This window comes from Lathamus discolor, unplaced genomic scaffold, assembly GCF_037157495.1.
Source record: "Lathamus discolor isolate bLatDis1 unplaced genomic scaffold, bLatDis1.hap1 Scaffold_63, whole genome shotgun sequence".
In the NCBI taxonomy this organism is placed as follows: domain Eukaryota; kingdom Metazoa; phylum Chordata; class Aves; order Psittaciformes; family Psittacidae; genus Lathamus; species Lathamus discolor.
Window position 1 is genome coordinate 24,168 of NW_027069381.1, and position 14,144 is coordinate 38,311.

General features: G+C 47.8%; 1 long non-coding RNA gene across 1 annotated transcript; it reads right to left on the reverse strand.

The window, feature by feature from the left end:
* Window positions 1-328: 328 nt before the first annotated feature.
* Window positions 329-1,135, reverse strand: LOC136006741 (uncharacterized). The gene is made up of 3 exons (XR_010609249.1): window positions 1,066-1,135; window positions 504-577; window positions 329-409 (listed from the first exon to the last, which is right to left on the reverse strand). It is a non-coding gene; the product is annotated as an uncharacterized LOC136006741 (long non-coding RNA).
* Window positions 1,136-14,144: the final 13,009 nt, after the last annotated feature.

Below are 14,144 nucleotides of genomic sequence, written 5' to 3' on the forward strand. Positions count from 1 at the left end.
TGCCCTCGGGTGCTTGATGGCCATCAGGACGAGGAGCGCGTCCATCCTGCACCCCGTTGCTTCCCTGCTGCTATGCCGCAGGCATTCATGGATGCTCTTCACGACGCTTGGCATCTGGAAGCGGGAGCACGGGCGAGTATGGTGCTGGGACCACGTTCCGCATCCCTCTCTGCTGCTTTGGGTACCTAAGACCCCTCCTAGGTTTGGGATGGAGGAGGAAGGACTGAAGGGGATGGGAACGCAGCCATGGGGCACCCACCTCCGCCAGCCAGAAGCTGAGGTCGCTCATGACCAGCTCCAGGATGTCCTCTGCCACCCTCCTGTCGAAGATGCTCGAGTCCTTCATAGCCTCGATGACCACGCAAACGATGTCCGTCCTCTCCCGTGGATAAAGGGAGCCTGCAAACCTCTATGGGAGGAAGGTTGGGAGCATGGGAGCTGCGTTGTCCCTGCCTGGGGAAGCATCCCACCATAGAGTTCAGCAATGGGGGGAGCTCCATTACCATGGTGAGGTCTTGGGGGCTGGTTTCTTCATCCCGTCTGAGCTCTCCCAGTTTATGCTCTGGCTTTGGCCTTTCTGAAGAGCAAGTGGGACACAGGAGAGTCAATGGGATACAGGAGAGTCAGTGGGATACTGGAGAGTCAATGGGATACGGGAGAGTCACTGGGATACTGGAGAGTCAATGGGACACAGGAGAGTCAATGGGATACGGGAGCATCAATGGGATACGAGAAAGTCAATGGGACATAAGAGAGTCAGTGGGATATGGGAGATTCAATGGGATACAGGAGCATCAATGGGATATGGGAGAGTCAATGGGACACAGGAGAGTCAATGGGATATGGGAGAATCAGTGGGACACGGGAGAGTCAATGGGACGCGGGAGAGTCAATGGGATACATGTGAGTCAATGGGTTACAGGAGCATCGATGGGATACCGGAGAGTCAATGGGACACAAGAGAGTCACTGTGATACAGGAGAGTTAATGGGACGCAGGGGAGCCAAAGGGATACAGGAGAGTCAATGGGAGTGGTTGGGGGCAGCCCATCACGGCTTCCGGTACCTTTCTGCCGCAGGAGGTACTGATGGAGGCCGCAAAGAGCATCCAGGGCCAGGGAGCTCGTCCCGTCCTTGGCAAAGCGGAAAAGGAGGAGGTGGCCCAGAAGCTGGCCCAGGAGCGGGGCCGGGAGTTCCTCTGGGGGGATGAGGCTGAAGGGGTTCCTCCAGGTCAGGCGCAGTTTCTGGGGAGGGAGAAAGAACAGGAACAAAAGGTGAAGAACCCAAAGAACAAGGAAGAAAGAAAGGAGAAAGAGAAAGAGGAGGAGAAGGGGAAAGAGCAAGAGAAGGAGAAGGAGCAGGAGGAGAAGGTGAAGGAGGAGAAAGAAGAGAAGGTGAAGGAGGAGAAAGAGAAAGGAGAGAAGGTGAAGGATGAGAAAGAGAAAGAAGGGAAGGAGAAGGTGGAGAAAGAGAAAGAGAAAGAGAAAAAAGAGAAAGAAAGAGAAAGAGAAAGAGAGAAAGAGAAAGGAAGAGAAAGAGAGAGAAAGAAAAAGAGAAAGAGAAAAAGAGAAAGAAAGAGAAAGAGAGAAAGATAGAGAGAAAGAAAAAGAGAAAAAGAAAGAAAGAAAGAAAGAAAGAAAGAAAGAAAGAAAGAAAGAAAGAAAGAAAGAAAGAAAAAGAAGAAAGAAAGAAAGAGAGAGAGAAAGAGAAGGAGGAGGAGGAGACGGAGAGAAAGACAAAGCGAAGAAGGAGAGGGAGAAGAAGGAGATGGAGAAGGAGAAGGAGGAGAAGGAGATGGAGGACAAGAAAGAGAAGGAGGAGGAGAAGGAGAAGGACCAGAAGAAGAACCTGAAGGACAATAGAAGTAGAAAGAAGAATGAAGAAGAAAGAAGAGAGAGAAGAAGGAGAAGGTGAAAGAAGAAGAAGGAAGAGGAAAGAAGAAGGAGCAGAAGAACCTGAAGGATAATGAAAGAAGAAAGGAAAAGGAGAAGGAGAAGAAGAAAGGAGCAGCAGCAGGAGCAGGGGGCAGGAGCAGGAGCAGAGGCAGGAGCAGGGGCAGGAGAAGGAGCAGGGGCAGGGGCAGGAGCAGGAGCAGGAGGAGGAGCAGGAGGAGGAGCAGGAGCAGGGGCAGGGGCAGGAGCAGAAGCAGGAGCAGGAGAAGGAGCAGGAGAAGGAGGAAGAGGAGGAGCAGGAGCAGGGGCAGGAGCAGGAGGAGGAGCAGGAGCAGGAGAAGGAGGAAGAGGAGGAGCAGGGGCAGGAGCAGGAGCAGGCAGACCCAGGATGCTCTGCAGGTCCCTATCTCCCTGTGCAGAGGTCGCTGCCGCCCACCCTGGTCCTGCCGGGTCCTTACCCTCCGCGTGCGGTGGTGCCGCAGCAGCTGGGTCATGGCCACGATCCTGCCCAGGGCCCTCTCCCTCACGACGGGGCTGGGGGAGCCACTGAAGTGCAGCAGAAGCTGGGCAGGGGGAGAAGGCGCGGGTGAGCCCCGGAGCTGCGGCAGGGGCTGGACCCTCCCCGGTTCCAGTGCAGCTCCCACTGAGCATCACCGCGGGGTGGGCAGGGATGGAGGCAGTGGCACGGGAAGGGGTGCAGGGGGTGAGGGCTTGGTCCCCTCACTGTGGGGGATGCCTCGGCCGCAAGGACCAAGGCACGGCCCCGCTTCCAGGGCTGGGCTGGGCTGGAGCTGGCGGGGAAAATCAGTGCCTCAGCGCTGCCCCTGCCCTGGGGCTGCAGGGGCTTTGGGTCCTTTCCAGCCCAACCCGCTCTGTGCTCCTAGGGCTGCACGGTACGTGTAAACACATGTGAACAGGAATAGAGCCGTGGAGCTAAACATGAATAGGAATAGAGCCACAGAGCTAAATAAGTATAGGGTGGGTCTACATGTCATAGAAATACAACTGTAATTCTAAATATAGATATATAAATATTAATATAAATATAAACATACTTATAAATATAGACATATAAAATATAAATATAGATAACAATATAGATATAAATACTAATATTAAAACATATAAATTTAAATAAGGATAGGTATAGATATAAATATAGATGTAGATGTTAATATACATAGAATTAAAATATTAATATAAAAATAAAAAATTAATATAGATTTCTACCTATAAGTAATATTAATATCAGTAGTAATATAGTAATATTAATATAGCTATAGATTTAACTATTAGTATTAATATTCAACTTTATTGCTATTTATACTCTAATAATAATAGTTATAACTATCGATAAAGAAATAGATATGAATATAGATATATATATCTACGTAGATATAAATATATATATCTAAATATAAATAGACACAAATATATATGCATACATACATTTATATACAAATACATATGCATATATACATATATACACACATATACATATATACATATATCTACATATATATGTACATATAAACACATATCTACAAATACCTACACATTTATACATATATCAATATGTATACATATGTACACATATATACACATCCATATATATATATATATATATACTTGTATCTATAACAGACAAGTTCCTCCTCCAAAGACCTCTTTATGCACCAGTTCAGGGCAAGGGAACCAGTCCATGGGCCCCAGCAGCCTGGTCCCAGCCCATGATACCAGGAGGCAGCAAGGACCCCATCCCAGGGGGGCTCAGCCTCCTGATGTGGGGTCCCTGCCCTGAGCTCTGCGGGCAGCGGCCACCACCACCTGCAGCCCCCATGCTCCAGGAGGGCCTTGGGTTACCCAGGGGAGGGGGGCTCCATGGCTCTGGGGGGGACCCATGGGTGAGGAGCAGCCCCTGTGAACCCCGCTCTGCACAGGCCAGACCTGCAGGATGCTCTGCAGCTCCTCACCGCCCCTGGGGTCAGGAGAGTTGAGCACCAGACTTTGGAGCATGTTATCCATGGACTGCAGTGCCTGCAGGGACAGAACGGAGCCCTTTGGGTACCAAGAGAGCTTCAACCATGGGCATCCTGCAGCCCCAGCGCTCCAAAAGGAGCTGCTGGCTCCTGGAGCGCCTTACGTGGACGTAGTAGTAGGTATCCAGGTCTGAAAACTCCTCTTTTGGTGGCAGGAAGAAAACGCTCTTGCAGCAGGTCTCTAAGAGGCATCTCCCTTGGTCCACAAGCCCTGTCTGCACTGAGCTGCAAAGGAAGAAGGCTCCTGTTGGATGCTGGTGATGGGAGCAGTGGGGTCCCCAGGAGGGATGTGCAGTTCGTACCTCATTTCCGCTATCGCATCCATGGCGAGATGCCGCACCTCCGTGTGCAGCTGGTCCGTGGGCTGCTCTTGGAGCAGAGTCTATAGAGCAGAATGGGGATAAGGGACCTGGGAGTCCACCAATGCTGCCCTCACCGGGTGCTGGAGGCCTTTGCCCCATAGCATCATCACGGGGATCCATTCACCTGAATGGTCTCTGCGATGTGGTTCTTGTGGCAGAAGACATCCAGGCCCTGCTGCAAGCGGCAGAACCTGGCGGTGCTCAGCAGGGAGCAAACGCTCTCAAGGAATCCAACCTTTTCATGCTCAGACTGGAAACCAGTGGGGATGAAGGCACAAACAGGGCATATGAGAGGGGACAGGGGTACCGGAGCGCTAGCAGTGAAGGCAGCACCCAACAGCACCCATCAGCATCACAATGGCCTTGCTCACCGTGGCTGGGATGTTGACAAAGGCCTCAATGCGCTGCACGTCATCCTGCTCCAGTGTGTACACGGGTAACCAGCTGGCATCTAATGGAGGAAGAGGGGAGGTTTGGAGAGCAGAGGAAGATCTGACCCCCGCCAGCATCCAAGGAAAGTGGTGCTGGTCATAAAGTCATGGAATCATAGAATGGGTTGGGTTGGAAAGGACCCGGAGATCATCCATTGGGTTTTCCAACCCAACCCATTCTATGCCGCTATGATCCAATGTCACCAAGGGTGTGTCCAACCTGTCCGTGGATGGAGCATGCACCCTGTGCCAGCGCCTCACCCCCTCCATAGGGCACAGCTTCCTTCTATCCAAGTGGAACTTCCCCTGTTCCAGTCTGAACCCATCTCCCCTTGTCCTGCTCCCAAACCAACACTCACCAGTCCTCAATGGCACGACCAGGGATTCCTCACAGGACTCCAGTGAAGAGATGCTCCCCTCAGGAGCCTCATCCCTCTCCCAAGCCTGCCGGGAAGATCTGGGGGCTCCCTCCATTATCCCGTGGGATGCAGGAAAGGGATCAGGGTAGCGAAGGGGAAAGCTTGGACCAAACGCAACAGGGCTTGAGCTCAGAAGCAGCCCAACGGCTCCTTCCTCCTGCTCTTTCCTGTCACTGTCTGCTCCCCTGACCAAAGCGCTCAAGTAGGGTGAGACAAATGAGGTCACAAAGGGCCCTGTTTAGACCCGTTGCCATGGTGACCCGGCTGGGTTCTAGACTGAAGCTGTGGGAGAACCTGCTGCAGGGCCATGAGCTGGGGCTGTCACCCAAAGCAGCATCCCTGCACCCCAACATGCTGCGTGTGGGGACCCTTCCTTATGGGGCTCAATAAAGATGGGGTTTGGGGTCACTTAAGGGTACCAGCAGTGTTGGGAGGGATGAAGATGCCTGTGGTTGATTGTGTTTTGGGGTACTATGCAGTATTGGGGTGGTTTAGGGCTACCATGGGGATTGGAAGGGATGGAGATGCCTGGGGTTGGTTGGCTTTTGAGGTACCATGTGGTTTTGGAGTGGCTTACGGCTACTGGGATGGGTGGAGATGGCTGGGGCAGGGTGGGTTTCTGGGTACCAAACAGGTTATGGGATGCTTTAAGGGCACCAGGGCTACTGGGGGAGTGGGAATGTTGGGAGTGATGCAGATGCCTGGGACTGAGGTGAACCAAAACCCTCACGTGAAGACACGGAAGCTGTGGGTCTGGGGAAGTGGCAGAGCTGCAGGGTGGGCATCAGGCCCCGTATGTCTGTGCTGGCCATAGAGGGTGTTGCACCAGCAGAGCTGCTGCAGGTGATGGAAACCCCTTGAAGGAAGCTGCTGAGAGACAGGCTGAGAACGTTGGGGCTGGAGAAGAGACCTCCGAGCAGCTTCCAGTGTGTGAAGAGGGGTTACAAGGATGCTGGAGAGGGACTTTCCTTCAGTTGGTTCTGAAATGTTCATTACCTTGAAGAACCAGCCTCATCTTGCTCTCAACAGAAGAGGTCCCAATCTACAGCTAGCAATGAAGCGTGGTTTTGATTTACAGCTTACGATTCTCCACTTTGAGCCTCATAGGGTGCACATAGATCCCATAAGCCTCATCTCCTATTAGTTTCCCATCTGTAATGCTGAAACCCCATTGTGAAGAGCAGCATTGAACCGTTGAAACCCTCGTAGGGTCCAAACACAAATCATTCTATTACAAACATCTTCTTTAATCATGTCCAATTGAACAGTCGAGAGTCCCAGTCCAGTTCCTCACAGCAATCAGTCAAACCATGGACAGTCCAGGCTCACTGCAGTTCAGTCACTCACAAGGGGATGGGGTGGAATGGGATGGTAGGGGATGGGGTTGGGATGGAATGGGGTGGGATTTGATGCGGTGAGGTGTGATGCAATGATGAGATGCAATGGATGGGATGCAATGGGATGTGATGAGATGATAAGAGGAAAGAGATAAGAGATAGGAGATAAATAAGAGAGAAAGAAAAGAAAGGGGAAGAGAAGAAGAGAAGGGAAGAGAAGAGAAAAGAGAAGAGAAGAGAAGAGAAGAGAAGAGAAGAGAAGAGAAGAGAAGAGAAGAGAAGAGAAGAGAAGAGAAGAAAGGAGATGAGGAGGATGAAATGAAATTCAGTGATATTACTGCAAATGGACATGAAATGAAATGAAATGAAATGAAATGAAATGAAATGAAATGAAATTAAATTAAATTAAATTAAATGAAATAAAATTATATGATATAACATGATACTAAATGGTGTATTTTTGGAGAGGAAACCAGACGAGATGATATGAGGTGATACGAGATTCAATGAGTTGAGAGGACTTAAGATGAGATGTGATGCAATTCGATGAGATACCATGAAATGAGATAAGAACAGATGCGATGCGAAGGGATGAAATGAGAGGAGAAGAGAGAAGGGAGAAGAGAGAAGAGGAGAGGAGAGGAGAGGAGAGGAGAGGAGAGGAGAGGAGAGGAGAGGAGAAGGATGAAACGAAATAAATGAAATGAAATTAAATTAAATTAAATGACCAAATGGAAATTAAATGAAATTATATGATACAATGATACAAAATTATGCATTTTTAGAGAGGAGAAAAGAGAAGCCGGATGAGATGAAATGGGATGAGATGGGATGAGAGGAGTTTAGAGGAATTGAGATGATACGAGATGAAATTAGAAGGGAGATGAACTGACATGAACTGATATGATGCTATAACATAACATGATTTGATATAGTGTGAAATGACATGATGTGAATGGAAATGAAATGGAAATTAAATTAAAAAAATGAAATTGTATGAAATCAAAGTAAATTCTGATATAATGTAAAATGATATGACATGAAAGGGAAATGAAATGAAATAAAGTTATATGATATGATATGGTATGATATGATAGATATGATATATGATATACTGTATGGTATGGTATTACATGATATGATATTTTTGGAGAGGAGGAGAGAAACTGACGAGGAGGAAAATGAAATCAAATGCAATTAAATGGAAATGTAATGAAATTATATGATATGATATGATGATATAACACAATGTAAGCTGTTATAACATGATAAACATTATATGTTATATGATATGATACAAGATATGCTTTAAGATGAGGAGGATGAAATGAAGTTAGAAGAAATGACATAAAATGGACATGAAATGAAATTAAATTAAATATACTCAAATTATATCATGAGGTATGGTATGGCACAGTACGGTATGGCATGGTATGCATGATATGCTATGATGGAGAAGATATGCTATGATATGCTTTGATAAGGTATGATATGCTATGATATGTTATAATATGATATATGATATGATATGGCATAGCATAGTGTGGTATGACATGATAAGATATGATAGATCATGATAAAATATTATGATAAAATATGCTATGCTATAAGATACAATACAATACGATATAATAGGACATAATATTTCTGGAGAGGAGAGAAAATGAGGATGAAATGAAAGTAAATGCAATTAAATGGAAATGAAATTATATATTATGATATAATGATATAAGATGACATAACATGATATAACATGATAAAACATAACATGTTATAGGATATGACACAAGATATGCTATGCTATGCTATGCTTTGATATGCTATGATATGGTTTGATATGGTATGAGACGCTATGAGATGCTATAACATGCTATATGATATAATATCATATTCTACAGCATATGGAGAGGGGTGGAGAGGTGAGGAAAGCAGAGGAGAGGAGGGGAGAGGAGGGGAGGGGAGAGGAGATGAAAGGTGAGATGGATAGGGATGGGATGAAACGGGATGCGATGGGATGGGATAGGATGCTATGAAATGAGATATCACGAGATGACATGAGATGAGATGATGGTATGAGATGAGATGCAATGAGATAAGATGAGATGCGATGCAGTGAGATGTGATGTGCTGGTATGAGATGAGATGAGATGAGATGAGATGAGATGAGATGAGATGAGATGAGATGAGATGAGATACAATGGGATGAGAGGAGAGGCGATGGGACGAGATGAGATGAGATGAGATGCAATGAGATTAGACAAGATGCGATGAGATCAGATGCAATGATGATGAGATGAGATGAGATGAGATGAGATGAGATGAGATGAGATGAGGTGAGATGAAATGTGATGAGATACAATGAGATGAGATGAGAGGCGATGAGACGAGATGAGATGAGATGCAATGAGATTTGATAAGATGCGATGAGATCAGACGCAATGATGATGAGATGAGATGAGATGAGATGAGATGAGATGAGATGAGATGAGATGAGATGAGATGAGATGAGAGGAGATGACATGAGAGGCGATAAGATGCAATGGGACACTGCAATGTGATTTGATGAGATGAGACGAGATGAGATGTGATGAGAAGAGAAGAGATGAGATGATAAGAGATAGAATCATAGAATCATAGAATAGTTAGGGTTGGAAAGGACCTCAAGATCATCTAGTTCCAACCCCCCTGCCATGGGCAGGGACACCTCACACTAAACCATCTCACCCAAGGTTTCGTCCAACCTGGACTTGAACACCGCCAGGGATGGAGCACTCACAACCTCCCTGGGCAACCCATTCCAGTGCCTCACCACCCTAACAGGAAAGAATTTCCTCCTTATATCCAATCTAAACTTCCCCTGTTTAAGTTTTAACCCGTTACCCCTTGTCCTGTCACTACAGTCCCTGACAAAGAGTCCCTCCCCAGCATCACTATAGGCCCCCTTCAGATACTGGAAGGCTGCTATCAGGTCTCCACGCAGCCTTCTCTGCTCCAGGCTGAACAGCCCCAACTTCCTCAGCCTGTCTTCATACGGGAGGTGCTCCAGTCCCTGATCACCCTCGTGGCCTCCTCTGGACTTGTTCCAGCAGTTCCATGTCCTTTTTATGTTGAGGACACCAGAACTGCACACAATCCTCCAGGTGAGGTCTCACAAGAGCAGAGTAGAGGGGCAGGATCACCTCCTTTGACCTGCTGGTCACGCTCCTTTTGATGCAGCCCAGGATACGGTTGGCTTTCTGGGCTGCGAGCGCACACTGCAGCCGGCTCATGTTCATTTTCTCATCGACCAGCACCCCCAAGTCCTTCTCTGCAGGGCCGCTCTGAATCTCTTCTTTGCCCAGTCTGTAGCCGTGCCTGGGAATGCTCCGACCCAGGTGTAGGACCCTGCACTTGTCGTGGTTGAACTTCATGAGGTTGGCATCAGCCCACCTCACAAGCGTCCCTCTGGATGGCATCCCTTCCCTCCAGCGTATCAACCGGACCACACAGCTTGGTGTCATCGGCAAACTTGCTGAGGGCACACTCAATCCCACTGTCCGTGTCAGCGACGAAGATGTTAAACAAGACCGGTCCCAACACCGATCCCTGAGGGACACCACTCGTTACCGGTCTCCAGCCGGACATGGAGCCATTGACCACAACTCTTTGCATGTGGCCGTGCAGCCAGTCCTTTATCCACTGACTGGTCCATCCATCAAATTGATATCTCTCCAATTCAGAGAGAAGGATGTCGTGTGGAAGAGTGTCAAACGCTTTGCACAAGTCCAGGTAGATGACATCAACTGCTTTACCCTTATCCATCAATTCTGTAGCCCCATCGTAGAAGGCCACCAAATTGGTCAGGCAAGATTTCCCCCTAGTGAAGCCATGCTGGCTGTCACCAGGCACCTTGTTGTTTTTCATGTGCCTTAGCATGCCTGCCAGGAGAATGTGCTCCAAGATTTTGCCAGGCACAGAGGTGACACTGACTGGTCTGTAACTCCCCAGGTCATCCATTTTCCCCTTCTTGAAAATGGGGGTTATATTTCCCTTTTTCCAGTCGTCGGGAACTTCACCTGACTGCCACGATTTTTCAAATATGATGGCCAGTGGATTAGCAACTTCATTCGCCAGCTCCTTCAGAACCTTCAGTCATTCAGAACCTCAGCCTTCTCCAAATCCTGTGTAGCCGGTTCTCCCGAAAGCTTCCTCATGGGGCCTATTTTGTCCCTAGTCTGTTTTTTGTTTGCTACGTACCTGTAGAATCCCTTCCTGTTATCCTTAACATCCCTGGCTATGTTTAATTCTAACTGGGCCTTAGCCTTCCTAACCTGGTCCCTAGCTTCCCGGACAACATCCCTGTACTCTACCCAGGCTGCCTGTCCTTGCTTCCATTTTATATTAGCCTCTTTTTTCCTTTGAATTTTCCTCAGCTGCTCCTTATCCATCCAAGGAGGTCTCCTGGCCCTTTTGCTGCGCTTCCTTCTAGTTGGGATGCAGCACTCCTGAGCTTGTAGCAGGTGATCCTTGAATATCAACCAAGAGCCTTGGGCCCCCCTGCCCTCCAGGGCTATATCCCATGGAACCTTACTAAGCAGGCTCCTGAAGAGGACAAAGTCTGCTCTTTTGAAGTGGGCAGTGAGCTTGCTGCACAGTCTTCTCACTGTCCTGGGGATCTCAAATTCGACCATCTCGTGTTCGCTGCATCCAAGGCTGCCCTGGAGTACCACATTCTCAACAATCTCTTCCCTGCTGGTGAGCCCAAGGTGAGGCATGGCACCTCTCCTTGTCAGCTCCTCTATTACTTGCAGAAGTGTCGTTGTTTAAACAAAGTCAGCCATAAATCAAGCAATCGCTCTCCCACTTCCCCCCACTCTTGCCCTCCCCCTACTCCTGGAGGGATGGAGAGGCGAATCAAAATGAATGCAACTCCCACAGGTTGAGATGAGAATAGTTTAGTAACTAAGGCATCACACAAATCACTACTGCTACCACCAATAGTAACAATGATAAAGGAAAGAACAAGGGGAAAGAATACAACACCTCAACACCAGCCAACCAATAACTCGCCCCAACCCACCCAGCCGAGCACCCACCAATACCTCGTCGAACCCCACAGTGCCCTAGCCCTTCCGGGTAACTTCCCGTTACATCCTGGGCATGACGTGCTGTGGTACGGAATACCTCTTTGGTCAGTTTGGGTCAGGTGTCCTGTCCCTGCTTCCTCCTGGCTTTCCCTCTTCCCTGGCAGAGCATGAGGCTCAGAAAGTCCTTGGGCAGACCAAACATTTGTGTTGTCAGCTCTGTTCCCAGGCCAAAAGTCAAAACACAGCACTGCACCAGCTACTAAGAAGGAGAAAACTGACTGCTACTGCTGAACCCAGGACAAGAAGAAAGTAATCTTCCACACAACCGAGGAACCTCCTGGACTGCTTCTGCTGGGCAGTACCGTCGTTCCAACAGATGTCAGGGTGGTTGAAGTCCCCATGAGATGCGATGACGTGACATGATATGACATGACATTACATGACATGAGATGTGATACGATGGGATGAGAGGTGATGAGATTCGATGAGATGAGATGCGATCCAATGCAATGAAATGAGATGCGATGAGATGCAATGGGATGAAATGTGATGATGAGACGAGATGAGATGGGATGCGATGTGATGATATGAAATAAGATGAGGTGAGATACAATGGCATGCGATGTGATGCGATGAGATGCGATGGGATGCGATGTGATGAGATGCCATGCAACGAGATGCAATGCGATGCAATGAGATGAGATGAGACAAGGTGAGATGCGATGAGACAAGATGAGACGAGACGAGATGTGACGAGACGCCATGCAATGAAATGAAATGCGATTCAATCCAATGACGTGAGATGAGATGCAATGCCATGAGATGCGTTGAGATGCGACGAGATGCGATGCGATGCGATGAGATGAGATGCAATGAGATGAGATGAGAGGTGATAAGATGCAATGGGATGCGATACGATGAGATGAATTGAGATGAGATGCGATGAGATGCAATGAGATGAGACACGATGCAATGAGATGCGATGAGAGCAGGTGATAGGAGAGGAGAGGAGAGGAGAGGAGAGGGGAGGAGAGGAGAGGAGAGGAGATCCAATGTGATGAGATGAGAACCAATGAGATGCGATGAGATGAGAGGAGAGGAGATTACATGAGAGGTGATAAGATGCAATGGGATGCGATTCAATGATATTCAGTGAGATGAGATGCAGTGAGATGAGATAAAATTGCATGTGATGCAATGAGATGAGTTGAGGTGCAATGAGATCAGATGTGATGATATGAGATGACATGAGACGAGATGAGATGCAATACAATGAGATGCAATGCAATGATGAGATGAGATGCGAGGAGAAGCAATGAGATGAGATGCAATGTGATGTGATGTGATGTGATGCGATGCAATGGGATGCAATGCGATGCAATGGGATGCAATGCGATGATGAGATGAAATGGGATGGGATGGGATGCATTGTGATGATATGAAATGAGATGAGATACAATGGCATGCGCTACAATGCGATGAGATGAGATAACGTGACAAGATGCGATGAGATGAGATACAATGGGATGCGATGTTATGCGATATGATGAGATGCCATGCAGTGAGATGCAACGCGATGTGATGCAATGAGATGAGATGAGACGAGGTGAGATGCCATGAGATGCCATGCAATGAAATACAATGCGATTCAATCCGATGACATGAGATGAGGTGCTATGAGATGAGATGAGTTGAGAAGCAATGAGATGAGATGGGATGTGATGCGATGAGATAAGATACAATGAGATGCGATGTGATGCGATGTGATGAGATGCCATGCAATGAGATGCAATGCAATGCTATGCAATGAGATGAAGTGAGACGAGACGAGGAGATATGTGATGGGACGAGATAAGATGAGAGGAGATGACATGAGAGGAGATGACATGAGAGGCGATAAGATGCAATGGGATGTGATGCGATGCAATGAGATGAGACGAGACGAAGTGAGATGCAATGAGATGAGATGAGATGAGATGAGATGAGATGATGGTATGAGATAAGATGCAATGAGATAAGATGAGTTGAGATGCAGTGAGATGTGATGAGCTGGTATGAGATGAGATGAGATGAGATGAGATGATGAGATGAGATGTGATGAGAGGAGATGAGAGGAGATGACATGAGAGGCGATAAGATGCAATGGGACACTGCAGTGCGATTTGATGAGATGAGATGAGATGTGATGATAAGAGATAGAATCATAGAATAGTTAGGGTTGGAAAGGACCTCAAGATCATCTAGTTCCAACCCCCCTGCCATGGGCAGGGACACCTCACACTAAACCATCTCACCCAAGGCTTCGTCCAACCTGGACTTGAACACCGCCAGGGATGGAGCATTCACAACCTCCTGGGCAACCCATTCCAGTGCCTCACCACCCTAACAGGAAAGAATTTCCTTCTTATATCCAATGTAAACTTCCCCTGTTTAAGTTTTAACCCGTTACCCCTTGTCCTGTCACTACAGTCCCTGACAAAGAGTCCCTCCCCAGCATCACTATAGGCCCCCTTCAGATACTGGAAGGCTGCTCTGAGGTCCCCACGCAGCCACCTCTGCTCCAGGCTGAACAGCCCCAACTTCCTCAGCCTGTCTTCAT